At 30.2% G+C, this 12,728-nt stretch overlaps 1 pseudogene; it reads right to left on the minus strand.

The window, feature by feature from the left end:
• The window catches only part of LOC139848744 (putative receptor protein kinase ZmPK1), a 124,146-nt pseudogene that overhangs the window by 98,938 nt on the left and 12,480 nt on the right, over window positions 1–12,728 (minus strand).

The raw sequence follows: 12,728 nt of genomic DNA on the forward strand, positions 1-12,728 counted from the left end.
TGTACTTTGAGTATGATCTTCGTTCTACGTATCATTCTACCTCATTTATCTTCGTACGACATGGCGAATATGTAATCTCTAAAGTTTTAGAGATTATTTATTCTAGTTCCAACCGAAAAGCAAATGAGTTTAATATCATATTAACTCATTAAATTCATGAATACATCTGAAGAAAATATATATGTATATATGTGTTCATAAAGATTGTAATTAAAAATTCTCTTGTACAAACTGTTAATGGTGAAAATACTTTAACGGGTAGGTAATACCCGAGGAATATTTAAATTTCACATTAATAAGTTACATTGTACGTTCTTCGAATCTGTTTCAACAGTCATATACTATCCTACTTACATCTACCGATATATGAATCCGTTCACCACAGAATAACCATTTTCATTCAATTTCATATTTGGATTTTGATTTATCAGAATCCAACAAGTGGCATAATGAAGAAAACATTGGACAAAATAAAATTTGTTAGAAACAAACAAATTAACTATGAGAAATTTTGTTAAGAATTCACGCTAACTGTTCCGAGCTAATTGTTCCCAGCTAACTGATTACACTTTATTTATCGCAATTTAATTATCGCAATTTACATTCTCGCAATTTTATTTATCGTCATTTAATTTCTGTTAGTTACTTTACGCATTTTATTTATCGTCATTTAATTTCTGTTATTTACTTTACACACTTTATTTATCGTCATTTAATTTCTGTTATTTATTTTACGCACTTTAAATATCAAGACACGTATACAAGGTTTTGAAATATCATATCGACGCATCTATATATATTATTTGGAGTAACCATAGACACTCTATATGCAGTAATGCGGGAGTTAGCTATACAGGGTTGAGGTTGATTCTATAATAATATATATAGTTTGAGTTGTGATCGAGTCTGAGACGTATACGGGTCACGATACGTATTAATTAATTCGAATATTATATATTAAACTATATATGAATCATTGGATTGTTAACTGTGGACTATCGACTGTGGACTAATAATATTGGACAATTAAAATGAATTAGAATATTGATTATAACATATGAAACTAAACAATTCTTCAAGTTTGCCACTTGATTTCATCTTAAACCTCATTTGTATCCTGACGATTACAATCTGCGTTCAAACCTTTCATGATTCTTGAAAACACCTCAATCGAGAGAATGAACCAACCGCACTTCATCTACGGAAGAAAAGATTTATGCATATAATTATGCACCTGAAAAACACTTGGAACCTGAGTAAACTTTTAACACGTATCTGTGCTAGCTTCTTTGACGTTGTTATTACCTACAATGGCTGTACAATCCCTTTCCAAATTAGCCAATTTTATCATAGCTCCAGCAAATCAACTTCGACTTTTCGTTCGAAACAACCATATTATAACCATGATATATATGCGTGCTCTTTTATTGTTACCGGGGAACCTTTTATATTCCACCATATTACCATCAGCGTTTAATCATCTAAAAACATAATTCTCCTGAAACCACCTCGAATTGATAACCGATGATTCAGATATCGTAGCATTAAATGCAGAGGAGACAGAAAAATGGTAGATGGTCTAAACGGCCAAAAGTTGATGATAAAGAAAGGAGTGTTAGGAATGCTAGATAGAAAATTTGGTATTGAAAAACAGATTTAGCTAACCATGAAGGAGACAAAAGACAAATACAAGGACCAAACCCTATATTCAAAGGATCAAGGTAATTCTGGATCCAATGAAATCTTTAGAAAATATCTTGCTCTGAGGTCATATTAAAATCTTGCGGAAAATCTTTCTTCATCAACCATCGAACTTAGAAATCCCAAAATATCATCATAAATATCTTCGATATTTCTAAGGATATTTTCATAAATCTTCTTGTCCGAAATTAGTTATCTCTTCGTGCTATCAGTGTTACATCATATAGAAACTGTTAGTTTCTATATTCTGTAAACTTTCGAGCTTAAAATATGAATGTTATTGAAGTAATGTTGGGAACTGATGCATGAGTTAGTATAATATAATGACACTTGATCAACGTGATTATATTACAGTAAGTCATGCTGAGTTTCTAATGGGACATGATGATTCACAGATCATAACGTCATCATGTGTCATGTTACATGTCACACCCCCAGTTAGGGCCTGGGCGAAATGTGATTCAATATCATAATGCATACCAACATATTATAAAATGAGAACAATAACTATATGAATAAAACCAAATAGCAGCGGAAGGATTAATAATGTCGTTACAAGAATTATAAATTGTTCAAATGCAGAAAAGTAAATATGCGATAAGTCTTGATCCTAGCCAAGTAAGTCATCACATAAGCAGTAGATATAGAGGTCCTGATCATTCAGTACCTGAGACAAACATGCTAAAAGTGTCAACCAAAAAGGTTGAGTGAAATTCATAGGTTTAACAAATATGATTGACCGTTTGTTCTTAGACCACAAGATTTGTTATAAAAGTAGATCACGCAGATCCAAAAGTAGTACTGATTCGTGATATTTTAGACTAAACGTTTGTTTTGTTGCCCCGATGATAAGTTGACAGTACCTTATCACCATGTTTAAATTATTATTAAGTAATACAAAGACATCGCGGTCAAGTGTATCGGGGACGTTACTCCCGATAGGCCTACCCCCAATAATTAAGAATGCCTTATCCTGAAAGCAATTAAAAAATATCACTGTGGGGTCTTAGTAGCATAAGCTAGTCATAGCACAGTTTAAGTTCGTACTTGTATCTAAGTTGTTTAAAGTATAAAAGCAGCATGTGTCTCACCCCAGTAAGTATAAAAAGTGCTATAGCAATAAGAGTGGGGCTATGAAAGTCACCTTAGTAATTCGGTGAGTGAAAGTATTCCTTAAAGAGAAAGTATGGATGATCGAAGTACGGAGAAGTCAACCTAAGAATAAGTTGAGAATAGTTTAGATGTTTTGCCCTTTGTTAAGATAAATTTATGAATGTTTAAGTGTAGTTTCCTTTACTAAGTTTCCATGTTTAGTAAGTTTCTTATTAAAGAAGGTTTCTCGTTTTGGAAAGGCTTTTCATATTAGATGAACTTCCAATCTAACACTTTCAATTTGAATGGCCTTTTCAGGTCATAGGGTTCTGAGCCACAGGACCCTTTAAATCGGAAGCTCAAACTCTCCACCTAGACTTTCGAGCGTCCACTCCTCCGAGAAAGATCAAGATTTATACCCGTCTAATATACCCTTCCAATACGTTTTAGGTTTAAAGTTTAAGTTATACTTATACGTAATAATAGTAGTATTAGATAAGTAGGTTAAATTAGTGTAGTAGTAATTAGAGGTAGTATTAAAGGTTTAGGGTTTAGTATTTTAATTTATATCTTATATTTATTATACATGTAAGGATACATATATATATAGTTTAAATTTAAGTTTTAGATCAATATAAGCATTAATAATTGTCTAATAATGCTCACTAACATTTTATTGACTTCTTATTAGAAGGTAACATGTTTAAAACTTTATAAAAATTTTCTATACATTAATACTAGTTTTTATGCATTAATTATTATTTGCTATTATTGTTTTAATAGCTAAATACAATTAAATAGATAAATATGTTTTAAATCACATCTAATATTTTTCTTAGGATCTACTGATCAATATAAACATAGGAAAATTTTATAATTCATTTTTATGATGTTTAAGTATTTATTTCAAATTTTGCTCTCGGTTTACAATAATTCATAGTTAATTATGTATAAAATACCAATTTAACTCAAATAAAATATTTTATATTTTTCGTGACCTTCCATAAGTGTACTAAACTCAAGAAAATTATTTATATATATATGTTACAGATTTAAATATTTAATTCGAAATTTGCATTATTTCTAATATTAAATAATAAAAAAATATAATTCGACTTTGATAATCAACTTTTATAATTTTCGCTTGTTTGTTCAAGTATTAAAATCTCAGGAAAATTATTTGTATACTTATATTACTGATTTAACTATTTATTTCAAATTTTGTTTTGTTTTATGTATATAATCGGAATTAAATATAAATAAATAGTTAATAATTCTAAAAATAATTTTTACATCATTTTTAATTGTTTTCCAACTGTTTTCCTTCAGTACATATAGTTCTCATTATTTAAAAACATTTATCTCTATTTATATGTATTTACATATAATTACCGAAACAATAATAAATAGAAAATAAATATATAAAATGATAAATAAACCAAACATTTAGTTCCAGAAATGTTTTTACATCATGTGTGACACTCAAAAATTATTAGATCAGTTATATAAATTCGTTTAATATTTATTATGCATTTACATGTATTTATCGATAATTTAATAATTCGTTTTTAAATATAAATTAATATAGTTTCCGAATATATAAATCATAAAAATAATTTTTATAACCATTATGATACTTTATACTAATTATCATGTATTTATTTTATTTATTTATAATTAACTTGAATTTAATTTTATTTAACAATCGGCTAACATAAAAACATAATAAAAACTGAAATAAAACTATAAAAAAAATATAGAGAACTTACAAAAAAAAATTCCAGAGATTTGAGAGAGAATTCTTCAAGTTTTTGGTGTACAAATTTGTGAACTAGGCTTTGGTATTTATAGTTACAATTTTTGGTAAAGAGAAAATAAAAAAATACAAAAGTTTATAAAAAATAACTAGTGTCTTGTAAAAAAAATTAAAAGTATTTATGGCCAGTCATGCCATCATTTCAAAATATAAATAAATAAAAGTAAAATTAAAAGTAGGAATAAAATAAATAAAAGTGGATCTAGATCTAGTTTATATATAAAAAATACTTTTTTTTTTTTACAATCGGCCGAAGCCCATGAAGGGGTGTTTATATATATATATATATATATATATATATATATATATATATATATATATATATATATATATATATATATATATATATATATATATATATATATATATATATTTTTATAAAAACAGAATATTTATATTTCATAGTTCTAAAAATGTTAACTAAATTAATTTCTATTTTTATTTAATTATTAAATACGAATTTTGATAAATATAAATATATATTCGGTATTTATAAAATTATAAATACTAAATGTGGTTTTTATTTAATTAAATTATTACTTTATAATTTTATAAGTTTTATATACGTTACTACATTTATATATACTTGTATTTATTATATAGTTAATTGTATAATATATTAACTAAAAAAAAGTAATATAAGTATTTTATATGTAATCATGTTATGACATAAATTTTTTTTATAAAAATTCTTACGCGTACGTTGTTGAATAAAATTTATTATTCGTTTAACATTCGTTAATTTCGTATGTTATATAACGACCTTTTATTAATACTTAGGGTTTATTCATTTTACTTAAATCTTTTGTTCGGGCATTATATAGATGGAAAGAAAAAAAAATGAGGGTCGTTATATTACATAGCTCTTTCATTCTGCTTAACTTCTGAACATATCAAGAAAATATATTCTTGATAGTTCTATTCTCAGTGATTCAGGTAATTTGACAAAAAAAAATTGTACTACTACCTTTTCTTTCTACTTTGTATAATATGATAATTCGAAACTCCATACCTATGAATTCTGGATCATTACTTGCGAAAAGTAAACAAAAGCATGAAGCTCCGAAATAGAAAGGGGGTATAAATCACATCAATTAAGAGAGCGCATTAACTGTGGATAACAATAATTATAGGAGACAGAAGCAGTGATATTGAAATATAAGGGAAGATATAAAATCCAACAATAACATAGAAACTACAAACCGTGTATATCAATGTTTATCGCAACATAAAGATACGGGAGAATTAAAAACACTATAACCCCAAGTGCGAAGTAGAAGAAAGCAGATTCCTCCGGTGGAAGTTGGAAAAAGAGAATGATTGTTGCAAAAGTAAGGATAAGGACAAGGATCAGAACTGGATTAAGCATTTTCACAATTTTTTTGGATGTATGAACTAAGAAAGAAAGTATAGGAATGGTGAGAATAATGGGACGGAAGAGTTTAATTTATAATGGAAATATCAGACAGAGTAATTGTAACGACCCGGATTTTTCCGCTCGTTTTACACTTATAAGATTAATATTTACATAATTTAAACCTTACCAACATGATAAGCAATCCAAATTGTTGAAACTTATGTTTTTGAAAAGAGTTTTACACAACGTTTGACTGTCTAGTTTGACCGATGATATCACGAACTATATAACATATGATAATTATACGTTTGTGTATATATATGTATATATACATATTTAACATGATCTAAGGATGTTTTAATATCTCATTTTGTATTAATAACAATAAGTTATAAGTATATTTTGAAACTACTAACTTAAGTTTTCAAAACGATAACCATACGTAACGTTATTTGACATAAATACTTATGACCTATAATGTTTATACATATATCGTATAAGTAATGTATTTAATCACTTTTTAAGGACTTAAATACATAAAACAATATAAGTGTATTCACAAAAGATAGCTATATTTGAATTCTCATTCCATTTTTCACAAGATTTCTATACGTATATCTAGAGTATATGTACTCGTATCATACCTAGCTTCTATACGTATTTACTATTGGTATATACACATCAAATCACCACCAACCAGCCCTTGTTCATGCCTTATGTATAAGGTAACTACTTTTGTTATCTAGTATGACAATTTCACATGATTAAAAGATCTTTTCACAAAATTACAAACTTATACACCTTTTACACCACCATTTATACTCCATCCATTTTCAATTTTTGATTCATTTTTACTTCAAACCTCTAGCTAAAAACACACACACTTTTAAGAGCCTTAAACTCCATAACCATTCAGCTAATATCCATGAAGATCTAGCCATAAAAACATCACTTAAACACCATAAGAAAAACCTTACAAAAACACTTCAAGAATCCTTCCCAAGAACACAAGTTTACTTCCAATCTTTCATCCAATTCCATCACCCTTTTGGTTCTAGATTTTTACTCCTCTTTTACATCAATCTTGTCCAAGTAACTTGAGGTAGTAACTTTGTTCATAACCTTATTCGATTCATATATATATAGCTATCTTATTTTGTGGTATAAAAAGTTTAACAACAAGAACATAGTTTGAATGTTTTCAAACTTGTTTGCAAACTAAGTAGATCCTTCTAACTTAACTTTTAAAATACTTCAAGACCTGTAATATAACTTAAATATATACTAATTTAACAAGGTATAACTTGGTTTTTCAAAGATTACCTTAAAAAAAACTGTTTTTACGACGTCGGAGTGCAACCGGGGACTGTTTTGGGTTGGATAATTAAAAACCATCTTAAACTTTGAATTGGAGGTTTATTTTCTGGAAAAATGATTTTTACTATAAATATGTTAACACATAAAAATTTCATGATTTAATTCAAAGTATAAGTATTTTTAGAAAAATGGTCATTAAATGATATTTTTGTAACAAAAATGTTTAACTTCATAAGTTTCACTAAAGTTTCACCTATGCCGTGTGATTTTGAATACAAACTAAGGTATTTACAGTTCATAGTCTTAAAGAGGAACTCGATCCAAGGAGATGGCAAGTTGAATCAACGAAAACGGAGTTGTAACGAAGAAACTATCATCGAAACAAAATCGGATATCCAAGACTAGTTTAGCCACGAAAATAATTGGGAAAAATTAAATAAATCACATCTTTTTAAGATAACATGATATTTTATATATATGTACTTATAATTCAATTTTATATGGTTCAGGATCACCAGTAAACAACACGAGAAGATTAATCATAAGATCCCATGATTGTACGCAACACGTCATTTGACAACACCGGTACTTTATGTACGCAACACGTCATTTGACAACACCGGTACCGTGGGTCAAGATTAATCTCGACCAATACATATACAATGGGGTTTTATTTATTTCGTTGGGGGTTTATTAAACACCTAAAAATGAACCATTAAAATTGAATTACTAACATCGGACTGCTAACTACGGACTAAGGAATTATTCAAAGTATTAAAAGTATTATAAGTATATATATGTGACGATTGTTTAAAATGAAAATATATTGATATATTATATATGGATAGGTTCGTGATATCAATCGGAGACCGAGTCGAAATTACATATCTTCAAGACAACAGTGAGTATATAGTCCCACTTTTAAACTCTAAATATTTCGGGATGAGAATACATGTATTTTATGTTTTACGTTATGGACACAAGTAACTGAAAAATATATTCTACGTTGAGTTGTACCACTGGCATACTTCCCTGTAGCTTGGTAACTAATATTTACAGCGGTATTGTAAACGCGAATCCTGTTGATAGATCTATCGGGCCTGACAACCCCAACCGGACTGGACGACCAGTATTCAACGGTTGCACAGTACTTCGTTTCGTGACTACACTTGGTACAGTGTAGTAAGATTTCATATTAAAGGGAATATGCGACGTGATTAATTGTTAAGTATGGTTACCAAGTGCTCAACCACTTAGAATATTTTTATTAAACTGTTTATATATGAAATCTTGTGGTCTATATATATATATTGCTGCCGGCATTAAACCTATATCTCACCAACTTTATGTTGACGTTTTAAACATGTTTATTCTCAGGTATGAATTAAGTCTTCCGCTGTGCATTAGCTCATACTAAGGATACTACTCGGGACCATTTAAGCCATGATTCAAAAACGTTGCATTCGAGTCATTGAAGTTCACTAGAGACTATTAATAAGTAAATGGTGGTTTAGGACATTTGGATATTATGAAATATTAGGCGATCATGTCAACAATCGATGTAATAATAGATTGTTTTTTTTTAAGAATAAATGCAACGTTTGTAAAATGTTTCATATAGAGGTCAAGTACCTCGCGATGTAATCATATGTTATTGTATTCGTCCCTATGGATTGGGTCGGGTCGTCTCATGTGGTATCAGAGCGTTGGTCTTAGCGAACCAGGCCTTGCATTAGTGTGTCTAACTGGTAGTTGTTAGGATGCATTAGTGAGTCTGGACTTTGACCGTATCTACATGTCAAAAGTTTTGCTTATCATTTCTAGTCGGAAATCATCTGTTTATCATCCTTAGGAAACTGCCTGCTTATCATTCTTAAGTCTAGACACGTCTTACTGCATTTAGTGCATCGATAGTGTATAGACAAAATTCATATCTTAGCGTATCTGTTACTATAGACATTGCTTGACGTATTTCAAAAATTCTCCGTAATTCACGGGATTTTGGTATTATATATACATATGTAAATTATGTATTGAGGAGTACCAAACCCAATTTCTATAATCTATTCCATACCAAAAATTCATTTCTCCGACTATACAAGATGGATTCTTCATCCAGTTCGAATTCCTCCGACTTCGATAGCTACGCCGATATGGATTTCCATTCGAGCCCCGAGAACAGCGTCACCGGAATGGATCAACCAATTTCCCATCATCTATTCTGGATGAATTGGGAATGGGTTCGTAATATACTAAATCTCTGGAGGCAAGAAGAAGGTGATCCATTCCATCCACCAAATTGTCCTCTTAACGATGAACCTGAAGCACTTACCGACGAACCTATTCGAAACACCATTTTCTCGCTCATTTCTAGAGTATCTCGTCATGACTACATACTATCCCATATTTCGAATCTTGTTCATTCGCTCGTTCCAACCGTCAATCATCCCGGTATAATAGAAGAAGTCAACGAGCTTCGCGCTCGGGTAGTGGCTTTAGAAAATACGGTGCGAAGGTTACAAACACCAGCAGCAGCACCAGCAGCATAATCTGTACCACCATCATCAACTCCGACAGTACTCTTGTCACTCCCAAAATCTCAACCTCACAAACTGTATCTCGGATATCAACATCACATACCTCAAAAACCTCATCGGAACTTCGAGTATGATCTTTGTTCTATATATTGTTCCACATTGATTATAATCGTTCTATGTATTGTTCTACATCATTTGTTTTCGTTCTACATAGCGATTATGTAATCTTTAATGTTTTAAAGATTATGTACTCCAATTCTAACTGAAAAATCAAATGAGTTTAATATCTTATTGACTCATTAAATTCATAATTACATCCGAAGAAAATATATATGCAAGTATATTTTCATAAAGATTGTAATTAAAAATTCTTTCGTACAAACTGTTAATGATGAAAAATATTTTAACGGGTAGGTAGTACCCGTGGAATATTTGGATTTCATATTAATAAGTTACACTGTACATTTTTCGAATCTGATTCAACGGTCATTTGTTATTCTACTTACAACCATCGATATACGTATCCGTTCACCCCAGAATAACCATTTCCATTTAAATTTCATATTTGGATTTTTACCTATCCGAATCCAACAAGTGGCATAAAGAATAAACATTGGACAAATTAAAAATTGGTTAGAAACACACGAATTAACTATGATGAACATTGTTAAGATTCCACGCTAACTGTTTCGGCTAACTGTTCCCAGCTAACTGATTAACATTTAATTTATCGCAATTTACATTCTCGCAATTTTATTTATTGTTATTTAATTTCCGCACTTTATGCATTTTAAATAATGGGACGCGTATGCAAGGTTTCGACTTATCATATCGACCCATCTATATATATATTTCAGAACAACTGTAGACACTCTATATGTGAAGATGGGAGTTGGCTATACAGGGTTGGAGTTGATTCCAAAATATATATATGGTTTGAGTTGTGATCGACACTGAGACCGGTACACGGGTCACGATACGTATAAATTAACTCGGATATTATATATTTAATTTATATACGAATTTATTGAACCATTGGACAATCGGACTTTTGGACTGCTAACTTTGGACAATTAAAATGAAATAAAATGTTGATTATAACATATGAAACTAAAAAAAAAATTCTTCAAGTTTGCCACTTGATTTCATCCTAAACCTCATTTGTACTTCGACAATTATAATCCTCGTTCAAATCTTTTCATGATTCTTGAAAACACCTCGATCGAGAAGTTGAACCAGCCGCACCTCGTCTACGGAAGAAAGATTTATGCATATAGTTATACACCTGAAACTTTTGAAACCGAAGTTATCGTTAAAACTTATCCGCGTCAAATTCCTTATCATTCATTGGCAAAAACAACCTTACATTTCTCTTTTCAATATAAGTCGATTTTGTCAAAGCTCCACTTTGATTTCTCAGTAGGACTACTCTTATTATAACCTCGATATATATACCTTGTCCTTTCACCGTTGTTACCGGAGAACCTTTCATATTCCACGACATCATGTACCAGCAGCTTGTCATCTTTTTGGCGGAATCCGCAATTAGTATTTTAAAAATCTCGCAAAACTTCTCAGTCATACCTATAACGTCTATTCCTAAGGATTTCATACCCCGAAGGTGAAGTTTCTGAAAAACACCCTGAATTATGAAGTAGTTCTTTAAATGCTGATGAAGCAGCGAAAATTGTAAACGATTTTAAACAGTCAAAAGTTTGATGATGAAGCACAGTGGTTGATAAAACTCAGAAAAAGAGAAGAGTTGAAACCGGAAAACGGTTTGAGCAAAGTATGAAAGAGGTTGTGGATAAATCACAAGAACTGAATCTGCTTTCAAAGGATTCAAACGATTCAGTGCCTGCTGAAACCATTAGTAAAAAAAAAAACCCCACCCCTTATTCTAAACCTTTCCCGATGATATTCTTCATCATCTTATCTTAGATATTATAAGATATCTTCATATCTTCCGTTATTATATTCTCCATATTTCTGGAGATATTTTCACAACTATTCTTATCTGAGAATATTTATTTCTCCGTAATATCTGCGTTACAACATAAAAGAAACTGTGTTAGTTTCTAAGTTCTAAAACCTTCAAGTTTAAAATAGGAATGTTCTGAAGCAGTGTTGGGAACTGATGCATGAATTAGTATAATATAATGAAACTTGATCAACTTCATTATATTACAGTAAGTCATGTTAAGTTTCTAATGAAATGTGATGATTCACAGTACCATCACCATGTGCCATGTTACACGGCTCTTACATTCTATCCAATTCTCAAACATAATAGGAACATGTCATCCTGACAGTTCTATCTTTTTCGGGGTATTCTGGTAATTTGACAAATCAAAATTGTTCTATTACCATTTCTTTCTTAGAGCATTAGCTATACTCATTTCGAATCTCATATCTACAAATTCCGGACCATTACTCGCTTGACTCGAAGTCGGGAAGAGAAAATGAAAGTATGAAGCTTTGAAAAATAATGAAGAATACAAAGGCCGAAAATCACCCAGGATTTACAAACCGTGTATATCAATACGTATTGCAACGTAAAGACACGGGAGAATTAAAAACATTATAATTCCGAGGAAAGGATAGAAGTAAATAGATTCTTCTGGCGATAAATGAAAGAGAAGAATGAAAGATATGAAAGTTAGAAGTATAACAAGAATTAGAACGGGATGGAGCATTTAAAAGAATACTTTAAGGTATGAGTTGAAGGAGAAAGGATAGAAGATGTGAGTTGTGGAAATAAGGAAGAGAAGGAAGTGGATTTATAGCAAAATATTCGACAAAGAAATCGAAACAGATCGCCGCACTAAATCAAAGAAGATCTTGATCGCCAAAGAACCAAATCTTATTACGTAAGATATTCCATAAATTCCGGAAATCAATTCTAATC

The sequence above is a fragment of the Rutidosis leptorrhynchoides genome, chromosome 5, assembly GCF_046630445.1.
Source record: "Rutidosis leptorrhynchoides isolate AG116_Rl617_1_P2 chromosome 5, CSIRO_AGI_Rlap_v1, whole genome shotgun sequence".
Taxonomy (NCBI): Eukaryota; Viridiplantae; Streptophyta; class Magnoliopsida; order Asterales; family Asteraceae; genus Rutidosis; species Rutidosis leptorrhynchoides.